This window comes from Pseudopipra pipra, chromosome 8, assembly GCF_036250125.1.
Source record: "Pseudopipra pipra isolate bDixPip1 chromosome 8, bDixPip1.hap1, whole genome shotgun sequence".
NCBI lineage: Eukaryota > Metazoa > Chordata > Aves > Passeriformes > Pipridae > Pseudopipra > Pseudopipra pipra.
In genome coordinates, this window is record NC_087556.1 from 11,438,340 (window position 1) to 11,458,980 (window position 20,641).

The window sequence follows — 20,641 nt, forward strand, 5'->3', positions numbered from 1 at the left end:
TCCCTGAACGTGACCGGACAGTAATTGAGTTCTTCGGAGTGTTTATTCAGTGCACAAGATAAATGAAAATTCCTGCATTAAAGCCTTTCAAGGCACCGGTTTGATTTTCTTCGCGCTTCCTGCTGTTTCTATCAGGCAGGAGCAGGGGAAAACGGGCTGGGAGAGGAGCTGAAAATAACCGTGCTGTTCATTAGGGGAGAGCAAGCTGCACCGAGCCCGAACGCCCAGACGGGCCGGTGCGTTGGAAGCGCGGGGCGGGCTCTGCAGAGCGCGGTTCTGCCGCGGGCTCGGGCGGAGGAGCGGAGCGGGGCGGAGCGGGGCGGCGGCCGCGAGGGGGAGCGGCAGCGCCGCAGCCTCGCCGGGAGCACCGAGCCCCGCAGCGCCTGCCCCGGCGCGGACCGAGCCCCCGCACGGCCTCCCCACCGCCCGCGATCACCTGGGCCAAAGCAGTCATTTCCTGGAGCAGAAAGCTGCCGCAGCGCTTGGTTCTGCAGGCGGACGGAGGTTGGGCGGGATGCCGCTGACCCCGAGAGAACCCTTTAGCAGGCAGCGGTGCCGGCGCCGCCCCGGGCTGGAAGAGCTGCTGCTCTGGAACAGCGGGAGAAGCCAGTTTCCCACTAGTCTAGGCCAGTTGCAAACAGGTTGACAACGGCTTGGTTGCCTGTGTGCAGTCTGCTTCCCTGCCATGAATGTGGTAGTCCTATTATATAGAATATCATCCCTTTGGCAACTTAAGATGCTGCCAGGTTTAGTAATGGAGTCAGAAAGAATTGGGATTTCTCCCTCAGCTGGCTAATACTTTGATTTCTCAACTCCAAATCATGCAGTGGTTTCTAACCCCAACAATACAGACTAAACTCATGAAACACCCACATCACTATCCTGCCTACACTGATGTTTCCTCAAACATAGTTATGCTGCTGCTGTGAAGACATTTATTCCAGGTCCACCTGTGACCATTCCGCACCAGAGTTAAAGCACATTGCTGGGTACAGGCAACGTTTGTCTTCACCAGTACATCTCTGCTCTGTGGCTAGAGAATATAGCAGTCTCCACCACCACAGTTTTGATGAAATGTACTGCTGGTACGTGTCAAACAGATTTTCTCACAGAACATTATGGTCTCTCTGAATGACTATTTTACATCTGAATCGCTAATCTGAAAATGGCACACATTCAGTCATCCCCACTTCTTTTTGGGATCCAAATTTCACTAGGTTCCACACAAGCCTATTGCTCTTGTGCACTGTGAATTATCAACTACAGCAATGCAGAGTCATGAAACTGTAACTAAAGATGATGTTCCTCATGGCAACAGAGTAAGTGCTAGGGCATCTGATGACTCACACTCTTTCCTTCTCTTGTGCTGTCTTTATGTCCTATTTGGTTGCTAATCAATTAGAAGATATGCATTAAAATGTCTTTCCTCTCTAAGCAATACTTCTGTATTAATTTTAATCATTATGCAGCACAGAGCTCCAAACTTTGCCTGACATACAGCTGAAAAAGGGTTATATTGTTATATTTAAGTATTAATCCCTTTTCTGCTTAAATACAGATAGATGTGTTTAATCTATTTAAATTTGCCTTAATTGTTTGAGTCCATAGAAAATAGACTGTACTTTCTGCTTTATTTTAGGCAATTCCAAGAAATTAATATGCACTAAGCTGTTTCCCAAGATAGTGCAGACTTCTGTTAGTAGTTACAGTTACTAAGCAAATACAAAATACATCTCTCTGGTGAAGTAAAGACACCCCATGGTGTTTGCCACTGCCTGCTTCTACCTTGATATCCTAAAATGGAGGAGGTTTCGTCATGATTTTAGATTTCAAGCAGCCATCTAACTCCTCCCCTCTATGCCACTTACTCCCCCTGATATCAATCCCTTCTGAGGCGTAGAATCAATGTCAACTTGCCTGTACCTGATTATCAGTCTTGAGACCACATAAGAAGAACTGGCTGTCCTTCCTTACACAGTTGCACTGAATAAAGCAAAGACAATGTCATGTGTAACCTGGGCATTGCACCCCACCCATGCAACACTACACTCAACAAAGAGATCTGTGTACATTATTAAAAATATATTTAATATTTAATGCAAATAAATGAAAGACAATGAAAAATTGCCTATATGACAGCCAGATGAGTAGCCTTCTTCTCTGAGCCTGCTTAAAAAAGAATTTTAATTTACGTCCTCTTGTATTTCTTTTAAAGCAGAACTTTAACAATTATCTCTTGGTCCTATTGCATATTACAAATAATTCCCAAGATAATTCTTTTCCCATCAAAGTATTTTTCACTCTGACTATACTCAGCTTAAAATTTAAACACCAAAGTCAGACATTGTTTCTGTTACCTTATTAAGTGTGAAATATTTTAAATGGAACACTAATGGAATAACATCCTTAATTGCTTTCTGTAAATCTTCTGGGATTCAAAGTCTTTATCACAAATACAAAAAGGCTATTCAAAAACTCTCATTTCATAAGTGTTCAAGACAAGCCACTGTGAACTGAAGTATCACTTTTGCCATATTTGCAAAAAACTTTCCCATATTTACATGTTTTACTTAAGTAATATTGCTCCTGAAACTGAAGTTAGTTTTGGAAGTTGACACAAGTTAGAAAGCTGAAAGATAACTGAACACATACAAAGTTCTTAGTGAATAGTTCTGGTCCTCTCACCTCATGAAATCAACTTTTTTTTGTTCTCCACTGCTAAAGAACTGTCATGATCAAATAAACAGACAAGAAGCTACTATTTTCTAATTTTGCTGGCAACTGCACTTGTTTACAGTGTTCTGCAATTGTACTTTACAAGTACAATTCTTTAGCTTGAAAGACAGGGAAGACTTCCCAGACTGAGCTTACCATCAGGTCTTTAACATTTTAATATCTTACCTGCCAATGCAAGAAAATTATAGACTACTGGGAAAAGGAATAGAATGCACGACTTCTCCCATCATCCATGGCCACTAAAAAAAAAAAAAAGAACAGATCTGAGTCTTTCTAAGCAATTGACCATGTCTTCCAAACCTTTATTTACATTCTTTTAATTGCCACAAGTATTTTCTCCTACCCTTTTGACTGTCTCCTTGGTTCAAGGAGTATTGTTTTCAGGAGGAAAACATAGAATTGAGGAAAGAGTGAAAAATGTAAGTTCTATATGAAGTCTGGTTTGATTTTCTTTTCCTGATCTGTCAAAATGTCACCTCTGCTTTGTCAGACGTTCATGTGGAATATCCAGGTCTCAGTGTCATGAAATAAATCTCTAACAATGTTACTTAATGGAAATATCTGAGTATCTACAAAGGTGCAAATAAAATCAGAATCTGGCCTAGAGCTCATACTTTACCAGTAATTTGTATTTACCTCATTTAATCTACAGACTCTCTCTCTCTTTTTTCTTTTTTTTCCTCTTCCCTACAACACTCCAAAAATCATATTTTGGAATAGAAAGTTTCCTGGTTTGAATGAGTGGTTTTTTAAGTTAGAAAAATCCATTTGGCTGCATTACAGCCACATAAAACTAAAATAAAATCTTTTCTGATTCAAAATTTTTTATATATGCTTTTCCTTTCACAGGTGCCATAAAGATTGCTTTTATTAATGAAATTTAGAATGGAAAGAACATATGCTTAAGTTCAAATACATTTTTTAAAAGATTGGATGTTGAAATAGCTTTGATTAAATGTATTAAGATAAGAATATACTCAAAATTTAGGAAAAGTATGTGCCATTTCAATAATTAAAAAAAGTCAAAATTATATCTTTCATTTTCTGATCCCTCTCACCCATCCTATTTTTGGGGAAGCACACAGGGATGGGGAAATATTGTTATTAGTTTTTTCTATGATGTCTTTTAAAGGATCACTTCTAGTACTGGGTGTTTTTTATCCATTTTATTGGGAATAGGATCAGGTCCAAATCATATTTTGCTTCCATGATGACTGATGTGTATAAATATTCATGAGTCAACACCTGGGGTTGGCTATTTTCTAAAATCTGTATAACTGTTATTGCAGTTGTAACTGTGAACTGCAACATCTCATTTGAATTCATGAGACCTGTTATAAATTTTAAATATATATGAAATGATATTAAAGTCTAATGAAGAACAAGAATCCCATCTGCTACCTGCACTCTAGCAATACCTGCATAAGGGGGAAATAGTAATCTAAGCAAAGAAGATGGAAACTTGTTTGTTTATTAAAACTTTAAATTTGTTTTGATCATCCCTTCTAATCCCTGTTGATAAAAATCATGTTCCAAAGTGGCATCGTTCCAGATCTCTGCAGAGATCTTGGAGTTTTAAGCCACTAGAATTTTGGCAGAGCATCTAACTGCCATATTTTTCTTAAAGAAGAAAACTACTTAAATTCCCTAGGAGAAGCCTATTTTATAGGCAACTTTGCTCACATATGAGACTCTGTGGAGGATGCATGCTCTCTTATTTCTGTGGACTGTAAAACAAATTTAATTTAGGGTTTTCAACTTAATTTTGCATCATGAGAATTGCAGGTACAAAACCGATACTACTTGCACATTCATACTACTGCAAAGATGCAAGATGTTCTTCGTGGTACTAAAAAAATATATTTTTTCTCACTTGTAAATACTTTTCAGAACTGTTTTTCCACAAAATTCTATCACGAGTTATTTCTGAGCTTAGACACAGAGAAAGATTTAGCTCTCCAAAGTGACTCCAGAGAAGTTGTGAATACTTTAGAACATTGGTACCCTTGGTATGACCTTGGTATCCCCTGCATAGGGATAATAGGACATCATAGTACACCTTGAGAGTGCATTTTTTGTTGCTCTTTAAAATTCCATTTGTGGTGAAGAGAGGAGGAGGAAAGTTTTCTGCTCATATCAGCAAGGCTGGTGCTTCACAGTGTGCCATCTCTAGTCCCAGTCACTGGCATCACTCACTGTTATGACCCAAAAGGCCTATCCAAACCATTCACAAACTATTTGTAATATAATGAGGCATCACTACTGACTGTAACTGTGCCTAACATCTAATTTACAAAGAAAATATTTTTAACTGAGTTTTTATAAAACCTAGAGAGTAACTGAAGAAGTCTGACACACTGGTGAGCTGTGGATTGAGACAAGTGTTTATGTATAGGTAAGTACTAAAACTATGCCACACTTTGCTGAAAATATTTGCATTTGCTAGAGTACAAAGGCATAACAGTATCCAATAGCCTGACACTTATGCTCAAAACTATTTTCATTACACATGCCAATGTGATCCCTAAACTTGTTTCTGAACAGCAGCAACCAGATTTGACTTGCAGAAGCAGCAAAACTCTAGCTAGAAGGAAGAGTCAGACAGCACTCTGCAGCCCAATGCAGTGAGAAACCCAGACAAGACTCAGAGTTCTATAAGCTAATAAAGATGCTCAATTAATTTAATCTCAAGTTGGTCCCAGTATTCATGGTCACCATTTCTGGTTATTCTCTTACTTTTCTAAACATGATGGAATAAGACGAATTGTCCATTTATTTATAACTTGTGTTGCCTGCAATAATTCATGCTGCCTGAAATAATGCTGACCCTATAACACAGATCAGTAAGAAAATGAGAAAACACTAACATCTGTATTTTAAAATACATATGGATATATGTAACAGTAAAGAACACGCTTTTAAGTTAAAATCTATTTACTCATCACGCCAGATGACAACCAGGGTTCTAACCTGAGAGCTTCCTGACATCTCATTTCCCTTTTAGTATTTTCTAGGTTCCCTAAGCCCATATACTTCCAAGTGTAAATGGAAGAATCTGTCATACCACCAGAAAAATAGCTGCTTGTCAGTTATTTCTGTAGTCACTGAAGGCAATGATATTAAAAAAAACTTAGAATAAAACCTAATTTATAGCAACTCTGATGGAAAATTTAGTGCTGTTCACATAAAACCTTCACAGAGAAGTGTTCAATATTACCTATTAGTTACAAATGAAAAATAGAAATTATATACTGTGAATATTTACAGGATAAAAGCAGTCCAAGCAAGTGCCAAAGGAACAATAACACAGGGCCATATTGCTTGTAGGTAACACGCTCAATTCTTAGAAAAGACAGATTTGGACTTAAAAAAGATCTTATATGCTAAATGCTTAAATCATTTGAAGAGAAGCCAGACTACTTTACATTACTTAAGACTGCGAGACACAATTCTTTCTCATTTGTAGTCTTTATGGATTTGAGTTTGGGACTTCACTGGCTTGGGGTTCTTTATTTCTTTTTTTTTTAAACACTATCAACATCCAAATTGCACTCTGAATATGGTCCAATCTTGTCATATTGACACAAGCCTCCACAAATAATTACAGTTCTGATTTTCTATAGTTTCTAAGTAGACTTCTAAAGGAAACAGTCCCCCCACCAGAAAAACCCAAACAAGCAACCAAAACCTAAAAACCCAAACCAATGAAAACATAAACAGGTTTGTTCTTTCATGGCAAGAAATTGCAAACTTGCTAATCTCGTAGGTCCTACAGCCATCTAGGGAAGTTTGAAATAAAGACTCTTAATGGCATTTAGGCTATCAGAAAGTAGACAGACAGAAAGCCATTGGCAAAGGATTATCTTGGAAACAACAAATCATAATTTCAGGTTTGAGGGGAGTAAGTTCTGACATCAATGCATGAAAACCTACTGCACTAAGTATTGTACAGTGGACTACCAAACACCCAGCCTAAAGGAAACAGAACAGCAGTATTTTCTTTGTGTCTATCTAACCCCAAATCTATCTGAAATCTACTATCACATCACTGTGTGAGAACAAGCTCTTTAATGGGCTGTATGTAGATCTGTGCATATTCATGTGTATGTTCCCTGTGGAAAAGCATGAAAACACAGGGCTGAAGTCTGGTCCTTGGCTATCATAGTTTTCACACGCAGGTCAAGCATTTTCCATGTTTCTCAAATCAAAGGAAATAGGAGGAAGGACTCGAAAGATCCTTCCTTTCTTCCTTCTGAAAAGGGGAGGAAGAAAACAAGAGCAGAAAGCTGTAATAAGCTCACAGGGAAGTGCAGAAAATCTGGGGTAATAAGGAGTTAGATGGACAGGGACAGATGGCATCCACTATATAGAATGCAGGAAGATAATTTTTTTCTAAGTGTAGATTAAAAGCAGAATATCATAATGAGCTAAAAATTTTCTACTTTCCCTAGATACATCAAGCTCCTTTTACTAAAGACAATTCTAAACTATCAATATTTGCCCCTTGTGACTGCCTTGACCATACATCATAATTAAAGAATTTCTGTCTACATATCACTGAACAATATGAAATCAGCTACAGTATTTCCCATGGCAGACCCATTTAAATGCTCCAGTGGTGCCACACTCTGACTTCTACAACTGACTTTCTCCCAGCAGCTGCAGCAACAGGAAGAATCCACCTCTCCAGAGGTGGGAAGAAGAGGCAGCAGCAAAACTGGCTTGCTACAACTGCTATCACTTGCACAGAAGAAAAAATTCTGCTCTGCTAATAGAAATCTGAGTGTTTTACAAATGGCATAACAGATGCTGTGCACTGATGAAAATGATATAGGCAGTGATGTCGCAAAAACTCTTCAGGCAGAAACGTGGCTGTCGTGTACTGAACATCTCACACACACACTGCCACGGCAATGATTTTAGGAACGTTTGGTGGTGCCCTAAGCTAAGATCCTGCACCTTCTGAAGTATTCCTTGGAGGTTTCATTTCCAGATGGAGAAACAATAGAGTTGAGTTCATCATGTCATCTTCAGGGTGACATCTTCCTCAGTGAAACACCCCCCGTCACCAAAAGACAGTGCCAAGCATTGGGTATAAGCCTAGCACACGAGGTGGAAATGGAAACCGCAGCCTTCTGCTGCAGAGACGCAAGCCAAGAGTTGAATCATCCCAAGACCTTCACATAAATCCTTATAAGCTGCTTTTTACATTAGAAAACTGATATTGATACAAAGATGTGCTGCCAGGATGAGGTTATTCAGGTGGCAGGATGGAAGTAAAGAGAACAACCACAGAAATAAGCATTTAGACAGGTTTTCTAATGTATGGTAAACGCTCTTTGTGCATTCCTGAAAGTTTACAAGACCAGTGTGAATCTTAATTAAAACTGAATACAAAATAATATTCAAAATTAAAAAACCAAAAATCAATACTACCTGAAAGATAAATCAAGACCTTGCCATGGCAAAGAGGTTGGCAAAGCAATGACTGGTCAAGAATTCATTCAGAGCTAATCTGTGCTAGACATACTGTTTAGCTGCATTATCTGATGCTACCCCTCATCTTCTGACTCAAGGTCTGCCTCATTTGTCAGGTCCTGTCCTTTAATCTCCAAACACAATGGCAAAGTGATTGCCAGTGATTTTATGCTTTTCTGTGCCTGGGACAATGGGACTGCTCAATTGCCTGAAAGAGCTAATACATACTTCATGATCAGAAAGGAACAGCCAGAGCCACCAAGGAAAGGTGGAATTTTTTTCATTGTTCTATAGCATGTCTAGCAGCATATGGCATTTTCAGTACTATAGTTTTAAAGTGCTTGAGATTTTCTTGAAGTATAAAAGCATGGCATATTGAGACAAAAAAGTCTCAGACATATTTAATCCAGTTAAAATATTCAAGATTCATTCTGAACTGTATTAGTCCGCTGTGATTCAAAATGTTAAATGCTTCATCAAACACTATCAGATAGAAGGATTTCAGCAGCAATTTGTGACTATGAAAGTGAAGTAATTGCACAGTGGGCTTCTACAGCAGCATATAATCTTCTTAAGTCTTAAAGAGGAACCTGTTTGACACTTGCCTGGCTTCTTGCAGGCAGCCTGTGTGTCTAGGATGTTGATGCCTTTCACACTCACTAGAAATTATATTATAGCTCACTGTTATTAAAGTGGAGTCTTTTTAATGCAACAAGCTTCAAAAAGAAAGGAGGACATTTACAGAAAAAGAAATTAACTCAGTCCTTCACTTTTTCTTTGTTCAATGTATTGTACATATGTGAAAACATAAAGACTTTGAATCCAGTTTATTCTACTGCCTAAGCCAGGCATGATTCTGTAATTCTGTTTTTGCAATGTAACTCTCTTCCTCTGGAATCCATCACCGTTTTCAAAAAGCAGCAGTTTAGAACTGTTCTGTGGAACAAATCAAGAGGAAAAAGGATCCAATTCAGTGTGACATCAGACGTCAAGGGTAAGAGTAAATGCTCTTGGAATAATACCTGTGTATTATTCCAAACCTACTACTAGGTTTATGGTAGTAGAACTATTTTACACCTGTACATAAAATATATGTACACATACATATAGACACACGTGCATGTGCATACATACACCCCTGTATCTGAAATCATATTTCAGAATTATCTTCAATTTCATTTTAGAATGGAATACTGATTAAAACCTGGCTGGGGAGAAGAATACGAGGAAGTGCCATAGATTTTAAATTGTGTGGAGCTGCAACTTAAAATGAGATTAAATTCCTTTCAGGCTCTGTGTAAGAAACACCCTTGGCACTTGTAAGACTATGTGGCATGCTAAATTAAAAAAACTACAGTAGGTTAAAATCAGATTAATATTGATTTCTACTGAAATTTCTCAATATAATTGTATTTCTGTAGGAGGGTGGCTTTTGACTAAGAGACAAACATAAAGTTTGCACCTTCATCATCACTCACCAGGAAATTAGAGGGACAGAAATTAACAACTGAAGTCTAGGATATGAGAAAGGCTGGTCCATAAAAGGTGCTGTAATGATCTGTCTCAGTTCAGGAGACTGGTTCCTCAGTCTTCTGAGGTTAGAGCAATGAAACCAACAACAATCAGGTGTGCATCCTATGTCTGATACCCCAACAATAGATAAAACATTGTAAAAAATTCCTTTCTGCTATCAGACACTTTGACAGTCTAACATAGAAGACACATCCAGTGTTGAACAAGAATTGAGGCTGCAACAAAGCAAGAAAGCCCTCTTCAGGGAGACTCCTGTTAGGAAAAATTTTGCATGTACTGAGACAGCTAATGATAAATGGCTAAAAATGGAATTTCAGAAGAAACATGTACTCATTCTCACTTAAATACTTTCCTCCTTGGTATACTTTTCCCCCCACAGGCTCAAGAGATGCCACACAAACATCTGTCCAGATCTTTAACAACACATAGAGTATAGTTAGTGTAAAGATAATTGGATGCAAAACATGCAGTTAATACCTCAGATGGTAGGAAGCTTTCAGACCAGGAAGATCAACATCCAACAGCAGGAAGATTTATGACAAGACAGTGCAATAAAATACTGTATTAGAATAGTAACAACCTCATGCAAATGTAATGACACAAATTGTAAAACTAAAATGATAGAAGAAACTACTTAAAAGGAAGTATGAAATGCTTCTGAAACCCTGCTTATACTGCAATATGATTTCTTCAGAAGCTTTGTGTAAATAGCAGAATTACTTCAACTGTTTAAAAAAAATTAATGCAGTGACATGGACAACAATGAGAAGAGGATAATTAACCTGCTGACAACATGATAATAAATTAAAAAGCATTCAAGTCAGCTCACTTAAAAACTAAACAGAGGATGCAGTCTGAGGATCATGTTGGAGATTGTTAGAGTCTTACCTGAGCAATAGAAATATGATGTCTTCTACCAAGAGGAGGTAAGGATCACCTTGTCTAATAAATAGCATGTTGGGGCCCCAGGGAATTCCCTGAGAGCATTAAAGACTGATGCAGGAACCTGCAGTGCATCTGCATCCACCATCCTTCCAAGAGATACCTGCTGGTCAACAGTTTCCAAGGGACAGTTATAGCAAAAAAATATGAACAACTTTGTCTTCTTTCTCTTTTGATTTCAAAAGCTGTAGAATGCAATGGGTAAAGAGCACTGCCAATAAAGTCAAAAGCAAACTTCCTGCTTATTTCAAATCAAGATTAATTTCATATAAGACACACATGATATAGGAAAAGGTCTTACTGATATAGGAAAAGGTCTTACTGTTTAATTACTCTTAGTCATAATCCATTACCATTAACTTGCACAATAGCATGAATTTTACTCCACAGAAGTTTTGACATCTTCACTATATTCACTGGGACAGTGAGCTTGAAGATTTATATATATCAGTGATGATCCAATCTAATCTTAATTAAAGGTGCTTAAAAATTTCTAAGGAGTATAAAAATGTGTCTTGAGTGTATTCTGCTAGATGAAGAGATATGCATGGTGCCATCAGAATTGACATAAAACTCTGTCTGTTTTCTCAGGTTTTATTGCAATGCACTTGCATTTTTGGTGCTTTTTCATAGTTCCCCTCTTCTACTTACCACCAACCTTGCATTTTCATGGCTGGAAAGCAAATTACTTCTCTTCTGGGAGGAGTTCATGTTGTTGGCTGATGATATTGAAGATCATGCTCTGTCACACATAGAGGTTGCAAGACTTCATTGACTTGATCAACACTTAAGACTTTAGTGGAATGGCATATACAATCCTTTAACTGAAAATCCTGTAAAAGGCAAAAATGAAATAGGTAAGAGAACACTGCAAGGACAGTGGTCAGGCCAAGATCATCATCCACAGACCATCACATACACCCTCTGTTAGCACAGCCCACTTGTACAGCTCTGCTTTTGACCACTGAACTGTGGCACCACACTGTTTCAAACTAGAAATAAGAGTGCTTTCTACCAAATCATCACCATTTTGCAGTACCAATATGAGAAACCCTAAGAGAAGCCTTAAATTGTTATAGGAAAAACTTGGGAAAATGTGATCACTGCACATAGTGATGTAGTCATAGGCTATATTTATAATTTATGATTTACAGATTTATAGTGTGAAATTTTAGTATTATGCAGTATGATTTACAGTGTGAAACTGCTGTTCATACTGTTGAGTATGAAAAAAGCAAGTTTCTGGGTTGTTTTCTGCTTTTTTTGTTAAATAAAAAAGTTACATAAGTGCTAGCAGGATCTTCCAAATTGAAATTAAAATTTTCACTTTAAATACGTGAATACTTAATAAGAGATGAATGTACTTACTGTAATTAATGAGTAACTCCAACATATTCTGCTTCTAAAAGATCAGCCTGAATCCCAGCTCTACTGGTATCAAATCCCATTTAAGGGAAAATAAAATAGGAAGAAAAGTGAAGCAAAGAGCATTCAGATGAAAAAAAAAAGTTAAAAAAATAAAATAAATCGAGAGACTGAAGAGTGGAAAAAAAAGAGGATGGAGATAGAGTATTTTGCTGAAAATACAATTTTTCAAGCTGAATTCTTTTAGAGCTGATGCCAAGTCTCCTTTGTTGTATGCAAGCTTTGCAGTGAGCCCAGTAAAACTGTACAGAGTGAATTTAAACTAGTTAGTATTTTGGGATTCATCCTCCCCAGTACAAGACTGGGAAAATGTGACTTTAAAATGAACTTACCTTTGTCAGGGAAAAAGAAAGAAAATAAAAAAGAGAGAGGGGAGAAAGAGGGAAGGAGAATAATCACTACAGAAAATAAAGAAGGGGTTCAAGAGCTTCAGATAGGTTTGCAAGTAGTTCACAAAACCTCATTTACCACTGTAGAAATTGCATCTGAGCACAACTGTCCCAGAAACGATTTTAAGAATTGCAAGGATCACAGTAAGACAGGTGTTCTTCCTTTCATAAAACATGGAAATCTGAAGCTAAATCACAATTAGCTCACTGTTTTTGCCAAGGCAAAAGGAAGAACTTAACTGAGACTTCAATATGTTTGGTTTCAAAATTTGGGTAAATTTTGAAAGCATATTGGTCTTCATGAGTGTCTGGAGATCGACAGCCACACTTTACAAAAGAACAAGTGACATATTAAAAAAAAACCCTTACAATTTAAACTTACAGTTAAAAAAAATTTCTTGTGATCACTTTTACACATAAATGAAGATGCTCCTGCTGTTATTCATAGCACAACATAAAGTCCACAGAAAGGTCTTCAATATCAAGGACTAGTTTTTTTGCTGGCAAGTAACAGAAATCACCGTAAATCAAACCCCTCATATTCAAAGTGAGCATCGTTCACTTTCCTTCCAATCAATTACGTGTGTTCTTGCATATCTGCTTTTCCTGCTGTTTCTTCTACTGCTCTGTGACTGTAGCTTTATTCACACTCAATGCAGTGCCACGTTCCAGGTAAACAGATCGAATAGCATATGTTAGAAGAGTCCACCATGTAAGTGCACAATGGGAATGATCTCACGTGGCTCAGATGACAGTGACATCAAATAAGAACAGTGTCTAGAGACTGTAAACAGGGTGATGACAGATATTTTTCCACATAAATCACAAAAGAAACAAACCTACATGGCACTATACAGTATCTGGTAGAAAGAGAGTAAAGGATTCACGGGGAGACACATCACATTTGCAAGATCATGCTGTGGACTCACTTCCAGCGACATTCAGAGAAATGTTGTTCTTGGCTTAACCTCAATCTGCACAGTGTGTTCATCTTTCTGCTCAGCCTAACACTAGACACACAGCCAAGACATACCAATTATCTCACACAACAGATGCTGAGATCACATTGTCTACAGTATTCTGAGGCTTGGATCACAAATACTGTCATCTTACTATGGTCCTGGATTTACAGATCCTGAGAAATTGCACAAACACATTCCAGTTTAGGATAACTTGGAGTTCATGAAGAAACAGGACTTAAAGAGGAGGTAGCAAAGAGCAGTTTGCTGAACAGCATGTCAGCTGTTACAGACTGTTGGGATGCTGGACTCGCTCAGGGAAAGCTCAACAGTGATTTAGGTGCCCAGATGCACTGACATGGGTGAGGCATCGAGCAGTTGCAGCTGGGGAAGCAGGGGAGGGAGCCAGCCCTTCCTGCCACAGGCAGCCCACCACATCCCTGGCCACAGTCCCTTTGCTGGGCTTAGTGGGTACTAATTCCCCAAACAAGGCTTCATGGTTTCTCACATTAGAGCTCCTGCATGGCTGGGTGAGGAATGCAGTGCAACCACATAGTCATTTGGACATACCCATTTTCACTGCATTTCCCTCTCTGAACAGGTGCTCTCTGTTTAGTCATTTCACATGAACAGCTTTAGTCTGTGCTGTTCCCAAGGTAGGTATAAAATGAGGAGTGAGGCTTACAGCAGTTGGAATCTTATATCTCCAGACATCTGATATCTTCCTCCCACAGACAGACTTTCCATGCTCTAGCTACACCAAGGTTGTTAAGCTACAGAGCCAGGCTAAAAAGAGAAGGAAAATTCTCTTTTTCCCAGGTATAATGTGGTTTGCAGCATACGATCAAATAGTCTCTCCCTTCCTAAGCAACCCACACAGCGGGTCTCTGTTTAGTCATCCCTGATGGGAAGCTACTCTGCACAAAGCCCTTGCAAAACAACTCGCCTGGTCCAAACCCCATGCTGTGAAGTGGAGGAGAAGCTACTGCTGCAGGTGAGGCTCAGAGCTGTGAAAACAGCTAAGCCAGGGCAGAAGCAGCTATGATCCTCTCTCTGCTTACCTCAGTCTCCCAGTCCCTAATGGCACCAATAAATACTTACAGAACTGAGCAGAACTTTTTTTATCCATTGATAAGTAAAAACACTGCATCTACTAGTCCCTGTGTACTGCTTTGGAGAGAATCAGAAAATGAAACAAGAATGTATGCTTTACAAATAAAGCTCAAAGTGAACGATTTACTTCCCCCCCCTCCCCCCCCCTTCCAAAATCTATTTTGAGCCACAGGCATTTCGGATATGTTTCCAATTGTCGAGTTGATCAGCTAACATACATATCTGGAGGGGAAGATGAATTGCAACAATATAATAAACAGTTCACAGGAATGGATATATGCATTGCAGTTTTGTAGCTCTCCTGTGAATTGAATGGATTCCTGTAAGCTTTTATTTAAAAACAAGTAGCATGATTGGAGTGGAAAACAATACAAGCCTTAGATGATTTAAACATACTTCTGAAATATTAATACTACTCCAAATACTTCTTTTTCCCAACTGTTTTTCCTTAGTGAGGAGATCTAGATCAGGTGGATTACCTGGTTTAGCTGCAGTTATATTTCAGGCTGTTGTCAGCACGAAAAGCAGAAAATGCACAGGAAGACATTATCACACAAAAGAAGTGCTGAGACTATAATGCCCACTCACTGTAATGGCCCATTAGTGCCGAAACATTACCTGCTTCTGACGGCAATCAGCCTGTACCTGCTAATTACTCGTACATATGGGTGTCATGTTGGCTTTTGCTACTTGATTTAGTTACATATATATATATACAGCGTATGAAGGGACTGTTAGAGGAAAAAAGCAAGGAGCAGATAAAACTAAGGGAGTTTGTAAATATTATTTTTTTCTGATATATGTCATTTGCATCACATGATTTTTTTATGAGTGTGAGATACATAGCAGAGGTGTCAAAATAGGCTAGAGACAAAAGAAAAAACAAAGAATGGCCTAATGCATTAAAAAGGAGAAAAAAAGAAATAACAGGAGCAGGAAATAATAGCTTTAATTTCAGTGTATTATGTCAATTATACCAGTTTTCTTCCCTTTACAGGGCATCATTCATAGCTGTAAAAGTCTTTGGTGAATACTCCTATCTTTATGTTACAGAGAATTCGGAAGACACAGCATCCCTGTCTCAATTTTACATGTTTCCTGAATCATCAGATGAAAAGAACAAAACATTAATAAAAGTAATGTATGGTGGTAAATCCTACCACCATAAGAAAATATCACAGGACTTCTAACAGGACAGTTATTAGAGCTGCAACAGTTGCTGCTTGTAGGAGCCAAAACCCAGCTGCCAGCAGAAAGGAGCTTGGTGGGTCACTGTGGTAAACCTTTGACAACAGAGGCGAGAGAAATCTCTTAGTCTGGAGGACTGGACCTTCCTCACAAGACCCATTAATGTACAACCATGTGGATTAACCTGGCTCCTGCAGCAGGATAAGGAAGGACTTTGAGATGAAGTTACCAAACCATGTTGAAACCCCTTTGTTTCCTTCCCCCTCATTTAATCCTATTTAAGGGAAATATTAATCAATTGTGTAACTGTAGCAGAAACCTGTGTAATCCTCTAGTTAACATAAAGCCATCCCCTAATTAACATAACTCGTCATCCTCATTAACATGTCCAGCCCCCAAGACCCTTGAATTGCACTCACGTGTTCAATAGAGTATTCCAGTTTTTTGCCTCTGTATCTGGGATCATCTTAGCGTTATTGGACCCTTACAGCTGCTGTCTGCTTACATTTTCAACAGAAAAGGAAAATAAAAAGGGAGTTTTATGAGGCTTAGGTGCAGTTTAGATTTAGGCATGAAGGCTTTCCAGCTGTCATCTCTTTAGAAATAGTATGTCCTAAAGATTGATAAATTTTGTTGGAATACAGGCAGGCCAAGACTATTTATGTTTCCAAAGTGCCACAACACCATGCTGACAGTAAAGCCAGGCAGAAACAGTAATGTTAAACACAGCTTACTGAAAATGCAGGAAATATTTTTGGATTTTATTATCTATACCTGTGAGGATTTGTACCAGAAACCTACTGCTAGGAAAAGAGAAAAAAATTGATGATATATCACAGCATTAGAATTGTGTTAGTTTATGAAATGTGTTTGGTAACCATGGGTACTAAACAATTTCATAAGGATTTCACATAATCTAGGAACTATAAATAGACTTGGAAACAAAGTAGGAGCTTAATTGCAATATCCATGGGTTGGGAAGCAAAATATTCTTTGTAACATAATTTATTCCTATGTGTTCCAACAAGCATTTTTAAGGTATTTATGGCCATATCATAATTCCTTTTTTTTGGTGTATATCTTCTTTTCTAGCCTACCCTGCCCATTTCTTGTGATTTGATCAAGCTGAGCCTGATTGATTATGAACCAGGCAGTAATAATAAGCTCTCACTCAATTTATTTAAATTTTAGAGGAAAGAGTGCAGAATAACGTGTATTAGCCAATGCTAAGAAAATTTAACCAGATGAAAAATACACAGAGTACAGTCAATTATAAGTATTTCTTTAATGGCATAACTTTTTTTTTAGCTCTTTGTGCACTTACCTAGAAGTATCAATAATAAAACAAACGGCATTAGAACTGAATACCTCATGAAGACAAATGGACAAATGTAGTAGACAGTTCTCTCCCCAAAATCTGGATGACTCAACGATTAACAATTCAGTTAATCAAATAATTAAACCATTTCAAAACAAGGCTAACAATAAATTAGTTTCAGCCTTAGATGTTCTGAAAAGAGCTTAGAAATTCATGATAATACAGAGAACTCTGTTTCAACAGAATAGTGGCTGCTGTACCTATAACTTCTATTCATATTTCAGCATTCTCCTTCATCACCCACACCCCTCCTTTCAGTGTTTGTGCTTTGAGAGGAACAAACACTTGTAGATTCTTGGGGACATTGTTCTGGTGTAAACAGGAAAAAAAAAGCAGGATCTTGTTTCAAGGTTACTCAGACACCTCACAATGAAAATACTTTGGCCTCACAAGCTGAATTTGTTGTCAACTTTGTGAACACTTCTGATGAGCTGCTTACTCATATCTTTATTCAGCCTTCTTTCATTGCAACACTAGCAAAAGCTACACACACATATATATATTCTATAAATGAACTGCCAGCCAATCACAGATACCTCAGACATAATTTTAATATATGCTTCAAGTCTGAGCTAGCCAGCCTAATAGGGTCTGTGTCATAATATTCAAATTCTGTTAAGAATCAAAATAATAATACAGTGGGACTTCAACCACAAGCCACAGTTCAAGTTAGCATAATTCATCATCTGTTAATCAAATCACTCTGGGCTCCCAGACTGTGGCTGGGCTGGGTGAAATAGCTGGCAGCAACACTTGCAGTGAAGACAAAGGCTGGGAACACACAGAGCCAAATCCAAGCACATGCTCCAGCCATCTTCTCTGTCAAACTAATTCATGGGTGCTCGGTTTTTAATGGGAAATTCTTAATGAATTTAACACAAATGGCTATTTTTCTAAAGGCTAACTAGCATATGGATTTATACTTGTAAAGCTGGAGCTAATTATAGATTTTTTTCATGTTTTTTGGCTATCTTTATCGCTAAAGTGGAAAAATACGTACAATACAGCATTAAGGCAAAGAAGTGTTTTTCCTCATCCTAGCAAGAAGTCTCACTTATTAGATTTCTCATTTTAAAATAAAAGTCATCAGCAACCTTTCCTAGCACTGGCTGGCCACCATCATCTGCATAGCATTTTTATTATCTAAAGAGGGTTTTCATTACTTACCTATTTGTATTTTAAAAGTTTGTGGGTTTGAGTGTTTACTTGCACTTGTGCACCCAGAGACAGACGAGAGATGCCCCAGGGAGCTCAGGGATCCAAGATACACACCAGAGCTCTCCAACCTCGGCATATCAGCACCCAGCCCAGCTGGCAGGTCTGCAGAGCCCCCCTGCCAAATGGCCCAAAGAAATACACTCCTGCTGGGCAAGCCTCTGCTCCAGGAGAGCGTGCAAGGAGAGACACAGCATGAGATCTGAGATAAAGGAGAAGGCCAGGAGGACTGCGGCCATCCCACTCGGGAGCGGACCGGGTCATTCCCCGGCAGTCTTAGTGCTTCCCCATATGTGCCTGGGAATGCATTTTGGATCATTGGTCAGAAGTTATGTTTTTCATGCACTAATATCTTTGTGATCATAAAAATACCCCAAACTTATGAGAACAAAAGTGTTAAAACAAAACTTAACTTTTTCTTATTTTATTCCAGAATTCTGCTTGCCTTCGTATTCAGTAGTAGGCATCCTCATGGTCAAGCTTGACACTGAAGCTAATATATTAGTCTAATTAACTCCAGGACTGAAGTCCAGTGTATAGAGTGTCTTAAGGTGCATACCTTTCAGCAGAAATGTGTTCATTTAGGTAGGAATTTGCCTGAGATTAGGCTGACATGCATCTCCCACCTGCATCTCTCACACACTTATGTGCCATTGTAGTCTTACTGTTTAAAGTAAGACTGTTTTAAATTCAAATTTAAAATTCCAATATTTCGAGGTAATTTATCTTCGTTTTGTGTAAGAGAAAAAGCTAAACTGGTTTTATCAAAAACTAAACTAATAAAACGAAAAATTATTTTTTTAACTTTTCTCTCCCTCTGCTGCCCTGATGTTGCCCAAAGGAATTCTTAGTCTTTTCTGTGCAAAGGGTGGGAGAAAGAGAAGACATTGTAAATTTTGCCACTGGCAACCTCTTGGATTTGACAGGCTATGCCATTCCTTCATGCCTCAGAACATCATTCCTTATACAACAACACTCAATATTTACCAAGTGCTTAGAGCCTTCAGCTAAAGGATGTTCAAAGAAGAAACAGGTAAGACTTGTGCACGTGGGTTTTGCCCAGATCTCTGGTGATTCCTAGGAAGGAGGTGATCATCTGTTAGGTAAGAAGGCAGTGTGTTATGAAGACATCAGTTAGCCCTCCCTGCACAAAATTGCCATGAGTTTTTTTAGACAATAGTCTCCTCTTAGCTTTAGATGCCTAGCTTTTCACCAACCACAAAATCTGTTTTTAGACCTGATTTAAAACCATAATTTACATCACAGGAATTGTAAAAGTCAAAGCAATACAGGCAGAGGTTTACTCACATCTGTTGTTAACACTGCTTATGCAGCAAGAGTAGTTAGTAACTGCAGATTTCAAGGCTGACTTTAAAATATGAATTAATATGAAATACAAACTGTTGTTTAAAAGGAAACACATACATAGCACTGCTTCCAGTGTAGTGTCATGAAAATCTGCATTTCACAGAGCTAAGCTAACAAACTGTGAAATGAAAGCAAACAGATTCTTCTCTTAGTTCTTCCTTGGAAGCCATTTGACTAGGTGCATACAAGACAGTAACCTGTGTAGAAACTTGGGGTTTTCTATTAAAATTCAAACTCAGAAAGAGTTTTCTCTTCCACATTATCATCCTTGGGGGCTGTTTTGACTTTTCCAAGGGACAAGCACAAATTCCACCACTACTCTATTAAATTTCTGCTGCAAGGATGAATAACTCAAAGGCTGAAGCCGCCTACTGTTACTGTGGTTACCAAAGTCTTCTACTCATTGAATCGTGTTCCAGTCCATATATTTCAAACTTCTGTTACTGCTAAATGTATTTTTTCTTTTCTATTTGCTGTTATGCAAACACCAAAGTATTTTGTACCTTTAGAACAGTCTTTGACTTCCATCCCCTGGCCAGTGTCCCAGAGGGCACCCCCTCCTCACCTGTTATTCATTTCAGATGTTTCCACTTACTCCATCCTACTCCATAATTCCAAACCCTACAGAAAAAAACTTTTCTTGCATTGGAAGGAAATTAATTGCACCAAGCAGAGGAGACAGAACATCTTCCAGTACAATAAGCAGTGCTCAGCAAAATGCATTTCTGACTCTGCAATAGGGATAACACCTCCCCCCAAAATAAACAAACAAAAAAAAACCAAACCCAAATAAACCCCAAATAATAGGAATACCTTTTCACCACAGAATTACAGACCACTGAACACAGAAGCAAATCAAGGAATTTCTGAAGTTCTCTGTTTCCAGGACAGTTGTTACAATACAGAATGAACCCAGG

General features: G+C 38.4%; 1 protein-coding gene across 1 annotated transcript in view; it reads right to left on the minus strand.

Moving 5' to 3' along the window:
• Nucleotides 1-20,641, minus strand: part of LOC135417901 (mannose-binding protein-like) — an 85,882-nt gene that overhangs the window by 37,946 nt on the left and 27,295 nt on the right. The window contains exons 3-4 of the mRNA XM_064662544.1: nucleotides 11,341-11,522; nucleotides 2,902-2,975 (exon numbers count right to left, since the gene is read on the minus strand). The gene's annotated coding sequence lies outside the window, so the exon portion shown is untranslated. The remainder of the gene's footprint in view (nucleotides 1-2,901; nucleotides 2,976-11,340; nucleotides 11,523-20,641) is intronic.